This window comes from Betta splendens, chromosome 12, assembly GCF_900634795.4.
Source record: "Betta splendens chromosome 12, fBetSpl5.4, whole genome shotgun sequence".
Lineage (NCBI taxonomy): Eukaryota > Metazoa > Chordata > Actinopteri > Anabantiformes > Osphronemidae > Betta > Betta splendens.
This window is the reverse complement of record NC_040892.2, coordinates 6484053-6495116: the sequence shown is the minus strand read 5'-3', so window position 1 is coordinate 6495116 and position 11064 is coordinate 6484053. Positions and strand designations below refer to the sequence as shown.

General features: G+C 46.5%; 1 protein-coding gene across 9 annotated transcripts in view; it reads right to left on the bottom strand.

The window, feature by feature from the left end:
- znf462 (zinc finger protein 462) overlaps window positions 1-10472 on the bottom strand; it is a 34028-nt gene extending 23556 nt beyond the window's left edge. For 5 of the 9 annotated variants that reach the window (XM_029168328.3, XM_029168332.3, XM_029168331.3 and 2 more), the window contains exon 1: window positions 10335-10472. The gene's annotated coding sequence lies outside the window, so the exon portion shown is untranslated. Of the gene's footprint in view, window positions 1-6093; window positions 7127-9317; window positions 9435-9554; window positions 9690-10082; window positions 10222-10334 lie in introns of those variants that run through there. The other 4 variants (XM_055513165.1, XM_029168330.3, XM_029168329.3 and 1 more) reach the window with 4 other exon arrangements.
- Between the last annotated feature and the right edge of the window lie 592 nt (window positions 10473-11064).

Genomic DNA, 11064 nt, shown 5'->3' with positions numbered 1-11064 from the left:
AAACGACTTGAGGCTGGACCTCTATGGCCACAATCACCAAAAGGTGTGTTTGAAGAATAAAAAAGGAGCAGCGTTCGATTAAAAGCGCACTGTAAAGCCAGTGGAGGGAAATGTTTTGAGGCTTGTGCTGCAGCCACTTCCCAGTAAATGGTGTTACAGCAAATTCGCAATGCAAATGTCATGCAGTCAGTCAGGAGGCTGCAACCGAAACTGCTGCAACTGGACACAGATCCACAAGTCAAACAGCAGGAACCTTTTCTTACCAGCTCTTTGCAGGAAATCCTAAAAATGAAGAATGGACATACTGTAGAAACACGAGCACGCGGCTGCAAATCAGGCAGAGGAGCAAACACTCAGCTCCTGCACCAGCATCCAAAGCTACAAACGCAGCCACCGCAGACACTGACTGACCACGGAGTCACACCTTCCACGTCTCTGAGGAATCTCACAATATTCCTGCAGAAGCTGCAGAGAACCGGCTTGACCTTGGCGTCCTTCTAAACCAAAAGTAGGCTAAAACTGCATCGGCCACGTTAACGCTGATGTTCTGCAGAGCCCAACTTCTAGATCAGTCACCATTTGTGTCAGTGAGAGACGTACAAAGCATTTAAGCGTTCAGGTCAATGTTATTTACCAAAGTCAGAGGAAAGTTTATGTCCAATTTAAAGAGAAATCTTCTGTGTTAATACAATAGAATAGAATAGAATGCCTTTATTAGTCCCACAGCGGGGAAATTCCCATCAGCAGCCAGCTTGACCGGCGCTAGTTTCTGTCACTAAAATTGAACTTTGTTTCGTTTAAAGAGACAAAACCTCTTTTTTAAATGAGAACAAAAATTAAAAACACAGTCCACCCTTATTATAATGATAGTATATAAGCCCAACACTGCTGTGTTGACTATGGGGCAACCAGGAAGCATAATTAACATTTGTACTGTCAGCTTACGTTCAGCCACATGTGCATGTGCTTCAGTTCACTGTGCACACGCCGCGTTCAGTCAGTCGCACTGCACATGCACCCACTCACTCAGCACCATCACCACCTCAAGCACACAAACAGCGGCCTGAAATCCAACGCTGACCTGTGGATTCTCCACGGCTTCACCTGAAGGTTACATTAAAGCGAGTGGGATCTGAATATGTCACAGATTATTCCCCAAAGTGGATCCCAGAGGAATTTCCTGACACGTAGTTTGGAAGTTATTTGGGTTCACTTCACGAAGAGTGCCCTCAAACGCGCAGCAGCCAAAACCAGGGCATGTGGTGGGGAAGCTTTGGCCTGGGTGGGGCTTACACCCTTTTTGGCTTACAGTCTGGCTTTTATCCATCGACACTGCAGCAGATAAAACTGGTACAATGGAGAAAAGCTGGGTCGACCCGACTGACCTTCATATTCCAATATTGTGGCCCTGCCCCATCTCTTTGCTGCAGAAGAACACACTGACAGAACCGCAACACGGCATTGGAGTCTCACGCGTAAGAGACACTGTGTGTCAATGATCTCAGTCCAAATACTCAAGTTTATGACCAAATGCCTGCAAAGGATGTTCTTAGCGTTAGCATGTTAGCACTGGTATTGCATGTCTGCCTGCTGACATTAGCCTTTAGCTTGAAGCTCCATGGGGCCTTATTACAGCCTCATATAACATATATTACCAAATCTGCGTGTTGGGAAACCCATGTTATATTTACCACAGCTGCCTGATGGCCACCAAGGCCTATAATACAAGGATGATTATTATATACACATTGTATTAGAGAGTCAATAACCTCGTCTTGTTAAATAGATTTTGGAGCTCGAGTTAATTTACAAAACCACAATTAAACCGCCTGGATGTGACAAATATATCGGCGTGGAGGAGCGTATCTGTTTCACTTGCAACGGCCTCTGATAAGATCAGCGCCTCAGCTGGGAGTGACCTCGCGCTTCCCCTTCGTCATCGGCGACAGGCAGCTTCCTTAAACGACGTGATCACGTGGCGCTGCTCATTTGAGGAAGAGCGACCGCAGACGGATGAGACATCGATCCCACCTGCCCGAATCGATGGCGCGGGCTTTTCGGGAGGAGGTGTGAGGAATCGATAATGTTCAGTATGAATGTTTTGTCATAACATTCATCAGATATCTGCTGGAATGTAATAAAAAGGGTGCAAAGGACATGAGACAGAACAGAAAAGACAGAAACATCCACTGGCTAAGTCATCACACACATTTCTCTGGAAAATGACAAAATATGATTTACCTTGATATATTTAGATTCTAAATATTTTAAGATACATGAAGCTTTATTGACAGGGAAGTGTGGAGCCCCAAGTGTCGCCAACATTGTCACATAATATTATCACCCTCCTGACTAAAAACACTGGCGATAATCTGACAACAAATCTGTTTCAGGGAAGCATATGGCATTCAAAAAAGTAGGTCAACCATTAACCAGCTAACGCGGCCACAGACGTTCTCCTAGACCTCCTCCATCCTAAGCCCCACGTCCAGCTGAAACATCTGACGCGGAGCTGAGAACTGCACGTACAGCTGAGTTTCTGCCGCTGCGAGCGGTAGCGTGGTGGACGAAATGTGGTAGAAATCGACTACAGGAAGATGTAGGGGAAGCGGACCGTGGTCCAAAGGAGATGCTGAGCAATGAGCTTGAGGCTGCTGTTCGCTCCCCTGACATCTGACAACATGGCTGCGCTGAAGCTGCTCTGGTTTTGTGGAGTTGCGTGACGCTAGTGCTGAGGTTGGAGACGAAAAAAAAAACAAAAAACAAACAACAACAGCAACTATATTAATGAAAGTTGTGCACCAACGACAAGCTTTAGTCGCTTTGTCATGTGAAGCCGTCTTGATGTCCTCCCTCCAACCCTCAGCTTTGAAGCAGAGGTAACACAGAGCTCCTGCAAAGCGCACACCGTCTACATGCTTCTTTTTATTTTTAGCACGCTGTTGACCTCTTGCTACTTTTTTTTCTTTAGAGCTTCCTCTTTACATGGGCATCCATCACAGAAAGACGAGCTGCTCTAGATTTATTGCGGTTCTAAATACTGTAGGTAAAATGAAGGTTCCTTAATCTGATTTCCTTTCCTTTGCCTAACTTTTAACACTAACATCTCGCTTTGGCTTCAAGCTGCTCGTCACCATCATATTCTCAGAATATGACTTTCTCAGAAAGTACAGTTTCATTCTGTGTATATAAATGATAATAATTATTGCTCCTCTAAATACATAAAGCTCATCGTTTTAAAAGCAACAACTAACATCATTACAGCTTATATTAAAACTACAGTAACCGAATAAATATAAAACTGAGTTTTGTCTGTTATTTTTTGTGACACCGGCTCAGTGCTGGATTGTCTCAGAGGGACGGTAAATACAGGTGCAGAGTGTTTGAGTCACTGCAATCCAGCGAGCTTTGCTGATCTGTGTACAGCCTGACCCACACTCGCAGTGTCACATTCAGACACCATGCAAGAGAAGCAGCTTGCTGCAGCAAAGCAGGCAGCCGTGCTTTAAAAGGTAAGTAATTCATTAATTTAGATGATGTTACCGCCACTGAAATCAGCTTCCAGATCGATATCATGCTTAAGGAACAACATCAAAGATAATTCGCTGTACAATATGAACCTGTGCCACATCAGTAATAGAGGACAATGAGCAGAGCCTGGAGAACTAAAAGGGTTTTGATCTTTGGACCTCAAAGTCCTCTGCTGCCTGAGGCCTTTGAGCAAATCCTCACATCAAACAGAAAGACGGCGAAGCTACGAGAAAGCAAGGAATACCATTAGCGCGGCTTCCAGTGCGAGGCTGGATCCAGAAAGACGATGCCTCCATTTTACGTTGAGGTCATCCATAAGGTCAGGAAGTGCATGTGATCAGCCACAAAGTCCAGCAACCCTATATACCCTGTACCCACTCTTCTTCCAGAGGCTCTTCACTAAATAAGTTATTTCCCCTGCCACTCAGCTTGGCACAGGTAACCTTGCTCCAAGGGTAGGCTTTGTGCTCGGCAAAGGGCGCAGATTGTTCCTCCTGAAAAGGGGGCAACCAGGAGCACCCTGAAGATAAAGACCACACAGATAAGAGGCAGACAAGCATTAACGGACGTCGTCCACGTGGCTCCTGTCTGCAGGTTGTCATGGTGAAAACTTCCCGTCAAGTACGAGTCCGCTCAAAAGCGGCGCTGGTAGGGTTTTACATCTCGCGCGTTTACGTTTTAATCACGAGCCGGCACAGATATTTACGTGACCTTCAAGCCGGCAGCGTTCACAAGGCAACAAAACAGGGGACTGGTAAATCCCCGAGCTAAAGCCTGCTGTGTGTGAAGGTTAGATAATGAACACCCATTCAGTCATAGCCGCTCTCCTTGTCTCATACACAAGCAGCGAATGAAGCATTCTGAAAAAATAAAAGCTGGAGGGGACAGTAGGTGGAGGCGAGCAGACATGCATGGCCTGAGTTTTCTGGAAGACTCCTGCTCAGCCTTCTTTTAGTATAGTCATCTCACTTGGCTGCTCTCTCTCTCTCGCTCTCCCTCTCTCTCTCGGGGCTGACAGAATTATCTTCTGCATCAGAGCTGAGGCTGGGCCAACGCTCCACACAGAGGACTCCATTTCACATAGCCGGCCCCACTGTGGCCAAGGAGACGCAGCCAATCGCGCCAGAGTATCAGTGGCATGACCATCCACCATTTTGTGCTCCTCAAGGTCTTTTGACTGTCCAGCCCAGCGGAGTGGAGCTGCCTCTGCTCGCGCCGCTATCTTGTTACACAGATGGAAGTGTTTAACTGTGAAAAGGCGCAGACCTGAGCGAGCAGCTTCCCCTCCCGTCGGTTCCTCTGCAGGACCGTCGTGGCAGGCGGCAAAAGCAGAAGTGAGATGTGTGGTGTGCGTTCACAGCAAAGATGGCAGCCCCGAGTGCAGCTCAGTTGCTCTTCGCAAGTCAAAAGCAACCGTATCTGACTATGCTTTGAAATATAGAGCCTTCAAACCACCCTATCATGTAAAACCTGCTCTATGTAAAGATCTACAGATATCATCAAATACAGGTGACCTTACACCCTCATGTTAAAGGTAAATCCTTTTCTGTCCACTGCATAGAAGATCAAACTCGGGGCAACCCTCAGCAACGTGATTAAATATTCTATGACAAATAATTAAGTGCACAATTTAATTAATAGCCTGAGGCGTGATTATTCTTTCCATTTTATACAGGATTGAGTAGGTAGATATATTTGGTTTTCTCAAGAGATTTCTTCCCTCCAACAAAGAAGTTCTCAGAAAAGGAATGACCTCACACTTTGGTGCAAATAGGCTGCAACAAAACAGACACACAATATAGACTGCAAGTCTAAGCTGCACATGTTCCCGAGCAGATTTACAGCGAGAGGCTGGAAATATGCTCCTCGAAATTGAAAAATGCGGGGTTGCGGGCTGAATAAAGACATTAAGGGTGTCCAAGGACAGCAAGTGGACAGGAACCAGGAAGTGTTTTTCCACAAGGACAATCGCTCCAGGAAGCCTTACATTCCACGCAGCCTTGTAGTCCATCTCTCCTAGGAAACCACTTCCTGGTGTAAATCAATTCAGTGCCTTCTCAAATCAATTCTGGATTATCTCAGACGGTATTTATGAAGAACTGAGAACAAATACTGTAACACAGACAAGCGTGTTGGCGGTTTTTCCAGCAAAATAGCTTCAGCAGCAACTAATCCCAGGACTAAAGGACGAGAAACCCTGCGAGATGCACTGAAGTGGTGCTCTGTGGACAACTGCCAGAAAACACTGCAACGCTGACTTCCTTGTACGTCTGGCAAGACAGTTACTACAGTTACAGGGAGTGGGTGAGGTTACAACCTAGTCCAGGATGGTGCGTTTCAGAGGAGACACGGGAGGCAAACAAACCAGCAGCCAAAAGTCAACGTTGGTCCTGTTTACTCACAGGAAGCTTTGGGGGAAAATGCTTTGCTTTGGAGGTCTGTGGAAATCTACTGCTTATCCAAAAAGAGAAGCTCCTCTCCAGGCTCACCGAACTGACCTCTGGAGGCAACTCAACAAGTTTGAGAAAGGGAAAGATGAGAGACCCATCAATATTAACTTACCACTGAGACCTCCTTTCCAAGCTCTTAAATATTTAATCGTCCTTGGACAGCTCTGTTGCTTCGTAGGCTGAGCCAGTGTGGATCCCTTCTACAAGACCACTCCTGTTCCTGCTCAATGAAGGCCTTGTCTGGTGGCACCACACTGCCCAAGGAACGGGCGTCTCCAAAGAATTCAGATTTTTTTTTCCTCCACCACAGGCAGCTCAAGGCCGACAGAGTTTGCTCTGCGCGTCTCATTCGAGGAGGACATTAATCCTGAGTGCACGGCGAAAACCTGACGCGTAGATGTTGAGGTTTATCTCACTGGACAAACAGGGTCATCGCCACGGCCACCTTCTGTCTGTAAAACCGGCTCCCGGTGAAGCTCCGCTCAGCTAGGCTGAGATCAACACGCTTCTTTTTTTCCAGGAGGGAAGCGTCATTGTTGAAATGTTGATGTTCTGATGGAAAGCAGAGAGGAGGAACCAGTTCTGCAGCAGTGTAACGTGGCAACTGACAACAGAAACTGGAAAGACACCTCAAGCGAGCCACTTCCTTGTTCCATTTAAACCCTATCTAGATGTTGCTTTTAGTTTTTCACACAGCCTTACACAGGATCACATTATGCTGTAAATGGAACTGTGGTGGTGGGCTCGAATCAAGAAGGAAATGAATGTAGAAGGTCAGCAGAAAGCCGGGGAGAGTAATGTGGTTTGTGCTGTACTGTATGACTGTAGTGTTTTGGATGTTGGGCCAGTGTGTTTCAGCACGCTGACAAAGTGTAGCAGCAGGGCCAGGCCGCATCTCATGAGCAATGCATCATGTCAAGAAAGCACTCACTGGAGCATTTCAATTTGCTTTTGTGCGTCTCCCCGGCCTTCTCCACTGCCCCAGGTAGAGAAGAATGGAGAGTGCATCACCCAGTGTGAGTGAGTGAATGAGAGAGAGGAAGGGAAGGGGAGCGAGTGTGTGTGCGTGAGGCAACCCCCCCCACACACACACACACACACACATCAGAGTGAGTGATGAGCTTCACAGCCACTTCCTTCCAGCGTTCAGACCATCACAGACGTCGCTCTTGTTAAATCCTCTGTCCTCTCTCTCAAGCTTTTTTAGAGTAATCCTGAAATACCTTGCAAAAATCCTGTTATGTAATTCTGCCCCCCCCCCAAAAAAAGTATCTACCACTGTTGAGTTGTGCCCCATCACCCTGACGCTGAACTGCAGCCACGATGTCTATTAAATATTTCACAGGTAAGAATGCGATCACCTTGGGTTTGGCTCCCAACACAAATGTCCAGTCAAACACAGTGGTAATACAACAATGAAGTTTGAATGGTGAAGACATAGAAATACAGAAAATAGAATAGGATAAAGTGCAGGATAAGGTCAACACAGGGCCAGAAAAATCCCCTATGAGACCACAAATGAGGAGTGGCCTCTAAGAGATGCTGGAGATCAAAGAAGCATCAGCAGGTGATGGTAGTAATAATAATTCATGCTTTAGCTCACAGTGACACGTCCTCACACTGGAGAATATAGAAGCCAGAGAATTTGGATCTTCAACCAGATCTATAACCAGTTGGTCCAAATGTATCTTCAATTAAATGAAATTAAGCAAATGTGTAGGAGACCCTTGAAGAGCACAGGCTTCTTAGTTAACGGTGCAGATATATTTGTAATTAATCAATTTTTAAACGAAGTAATTGCCTCATAGAGATCCCAGGGAAATCTTGGGGACCCACGTGCTTCCTGTTAATATCGCAGCCTCATTAAATATTCCATTTGCTACTGCAAATGCCATCATTGCCATAGACAGAGCAAACAGCTCTGACCCACATGACCTTAGCTGTTTAGTTAAACTGACAAACACACCAATTAGCCACTAGTGTAGCAGGATCGTGCCGTCAGGCCTGGAACGGCTCAAAAACGAAGAGAAGATGGTTCCACGACGTCCGGAGTCAAATCTCTGGACTCATCTCCACCACGCTCTATCTTTGCACCCGCCCGCGACACAAATGTGTCGACTGCAGCAGATTCCTGTCCTCTAGCAGCTCCTCCTTGAGAACCTGTTTGCCCTGCCACGCCGGGGAGAAGGAGCATCGCCACCATTTTGATTGCTCTTCTCAGCCCCAGCATTGTCGCAGCACAGTGTGTCAAGCTCGCAGTCTCCTTGTCAGCAAGATTTCACACAGTGGCCGGGGGAACTGCAGAGCGTAGCACAGCCACACACACACACACACACACACACACACACACACACACACACACACACACACACACACACACACACACACACACACACACACACACACACACACACACACACACACACACACACACACACACACACACACACACACACACACACACACACACACACCTTTAGGATATAATGTGTGAAATCTAACATCAGGCTCTCCTCTGGATGGAAAATTAAACATTAAGCTCATTAATTCAACGACCAACAACCTAATGCATTCATACAACAAACGTTTTAAGCAACTGACACGCTTGAAACAGTCACTTAAAACGCAGAATCTTGCAAAAACAAGCATGTGACACCCAATACAGAACATGGGAGTCCACCAGCTCCTCTGTCAATAATTAGTCAACAAATTACAAGGCAGACTATTAACTAGACTACATTCAACACCAAGGACGGCTACGAGAGCAGATACGAGCAGAGCAGATAATAAAATGTCCGTCCAAAACATGAAACGAGAAACATCTTGAGAACTTCCTTTAAGAAACTGTTACAGTCATTACTTCACCCTCGCACACACAGAACAGAGCGAGTGTGTGTGTGTGTTTGTGATCAGACCTCGTTGTTGAACATTAACTACCTGCATGGCCAAAACACTGCATTATTCAGCATTAAAATTCCTATCTCATCCATGTGTCCCTCAACCGTCACAGTCACAAACACACACACACACACACACACACACACACTAGCGTCCAAAAAAAGTCAGCTGCAAATCTTCAAAATAAAAGCCCCACATATTTACAAGCCAAACCGTGTTTAATCATGTAAAGCAGCAGCTCGTGCATGGAGTAAAAAAAAACCAAAACACTGAAGTTAACCTTGAGAGCCCCCACAGTAAAGGATCTAACCACACTTTTTCAGAGTTCTCCTGCTTCCTCTAGCTGACTAAACTTCCGAGCTGTAAAGGCACAAAAACAAGCAGAAGAAGAGGAAGGAGAAGAAGGAGAGGCTCTGACCAATCATTTGTGAACACAACCTTTGTTCTGGCGTGAGGGATCCTGCCTGTCTGACTCCAGGGCTCTCCTTGGAGACTCATCTGCTTTCCTCCATTTTATGGTGAAGCCCTGACTAGTGTGACATACCTGACTTGAGACCAGTGACAGCAAATAGGCATCCGAAACAGACATGCGGGAAACAATGTAACCATGAGCACCATGAGCAAAGACAAAACGATACAATATATATACATATATATAAGCTACACTCAGCTTACATTTAATTCAACATGATCTAGAGATCTCTGGGTCCAAGCCTCGGTGGAGAACCGAGTCAAAATCGCCACCAGACATGGTTTTTTTTAAAAAAAAAAAAAAAAAAGAATTGAGAAGAGCACGAGAGGAAGCACGTTTCGCCTCCTGTCGCTGGACATGGCTTCTGCGGGGCGAGAGCGTGTGTGCGAGTGGACCGGCGGCTATGCCCGCTCCCGTGCGTCGCTAATGGAGGCTGGTTGGGAGAAGGAGAGCAATCCGTGCAATGGCTCCTCCGTGAAGCGAGCGCGCAGCAACACGCGCGGCCGGAGAGGGGACGCACGGCCGCGGCCAGTAATTCCCCAGACCAGACGTGTCAGAATAACAAAAAGCCCCACTCCGCTTGTGGTGCTGCTCAACGGCACGCAGGCGAGCCTCTCGCTACGCCGCCGCGTCCATTTCCTTGTGTCACTGACAACAAACCGAAAGGCGACATGGCGAGGAAGCGATAGGTAGGTCGCTTAGGATATTAACTAGGAAACGAGAAGACCCACTTGACTTTGGCTGCGTGGGTGCCAGCCGGAGCGCCCACCCGACGGAAAAATCTCGCCCCGGCTTCCTCCAGCAAGTCGGCTGGACGTGGACTAAAGCGAGGAGCGGTGGGGGATCAGCTCTCTCCAGGTCATTCACGAGGCGCTCTCCAAATTATATCCCATGATCGACCATACCGACGTTCTCGCAGACCTCGAAAGCCCAGCCGAAATCTTGGCGAAAGTGGGAAAAATAGTGCGAGAGGTAACACTCACTGGTACAATCTTCTCCTCAAGCGATCCTCCCGAAAGTTGTCCTCGTATTTCATGCGTGCGCCCGGTCGGTCTAATGGATGATCGCCATCTTTCCTGCTTCTCCTTTGCTGCAGCTGCAGATGACCTGAGATCCGTCTGTCTCTGAATAATGAGCAACCACACAGACAAGGAAGACAATCTGCAAAGCGGGCTACACAAAGAAGTTTGGGAGACTAGCAAGCACCAGAGGGTGCACAAGAGTTTACGACGAGACGAGGGAGCATCGGCAGGATGGACAACGTCTATGTGTGAGAAGCTCATCCTTCAGCGAGACTGAAGTCAGATCGCCTGCAAAGCCTTATCAGCGGCTCAGACCACCACCAGATACATGCGGGCACCCACAATTTTATATAGGCTTTCCATAGTGTGTGCGCCACGTCATGGGGTTATCTGCAGTTCACTTTGGTGGTGATGCTGCTTCACAGAGATAGATAGATAGATAGATAGATAGATAGATAGATAGATAGATAGATAGATAGATAGATAGATAGATAGATAGATAGATAGATAGATAGATAGATAGATAGATTTTTACTATATATTTAAATTAAATAATTATAAGAAAATAAGTATAATTAAAAGGACGAGAAACCCATTACTCTGCCCTAATTGCTTTATTATTATATTAATTTAAATAAAAGCAAAGCCAAACAATACATGTGCATGATCATATTAATTAGTTGTGCCAGTC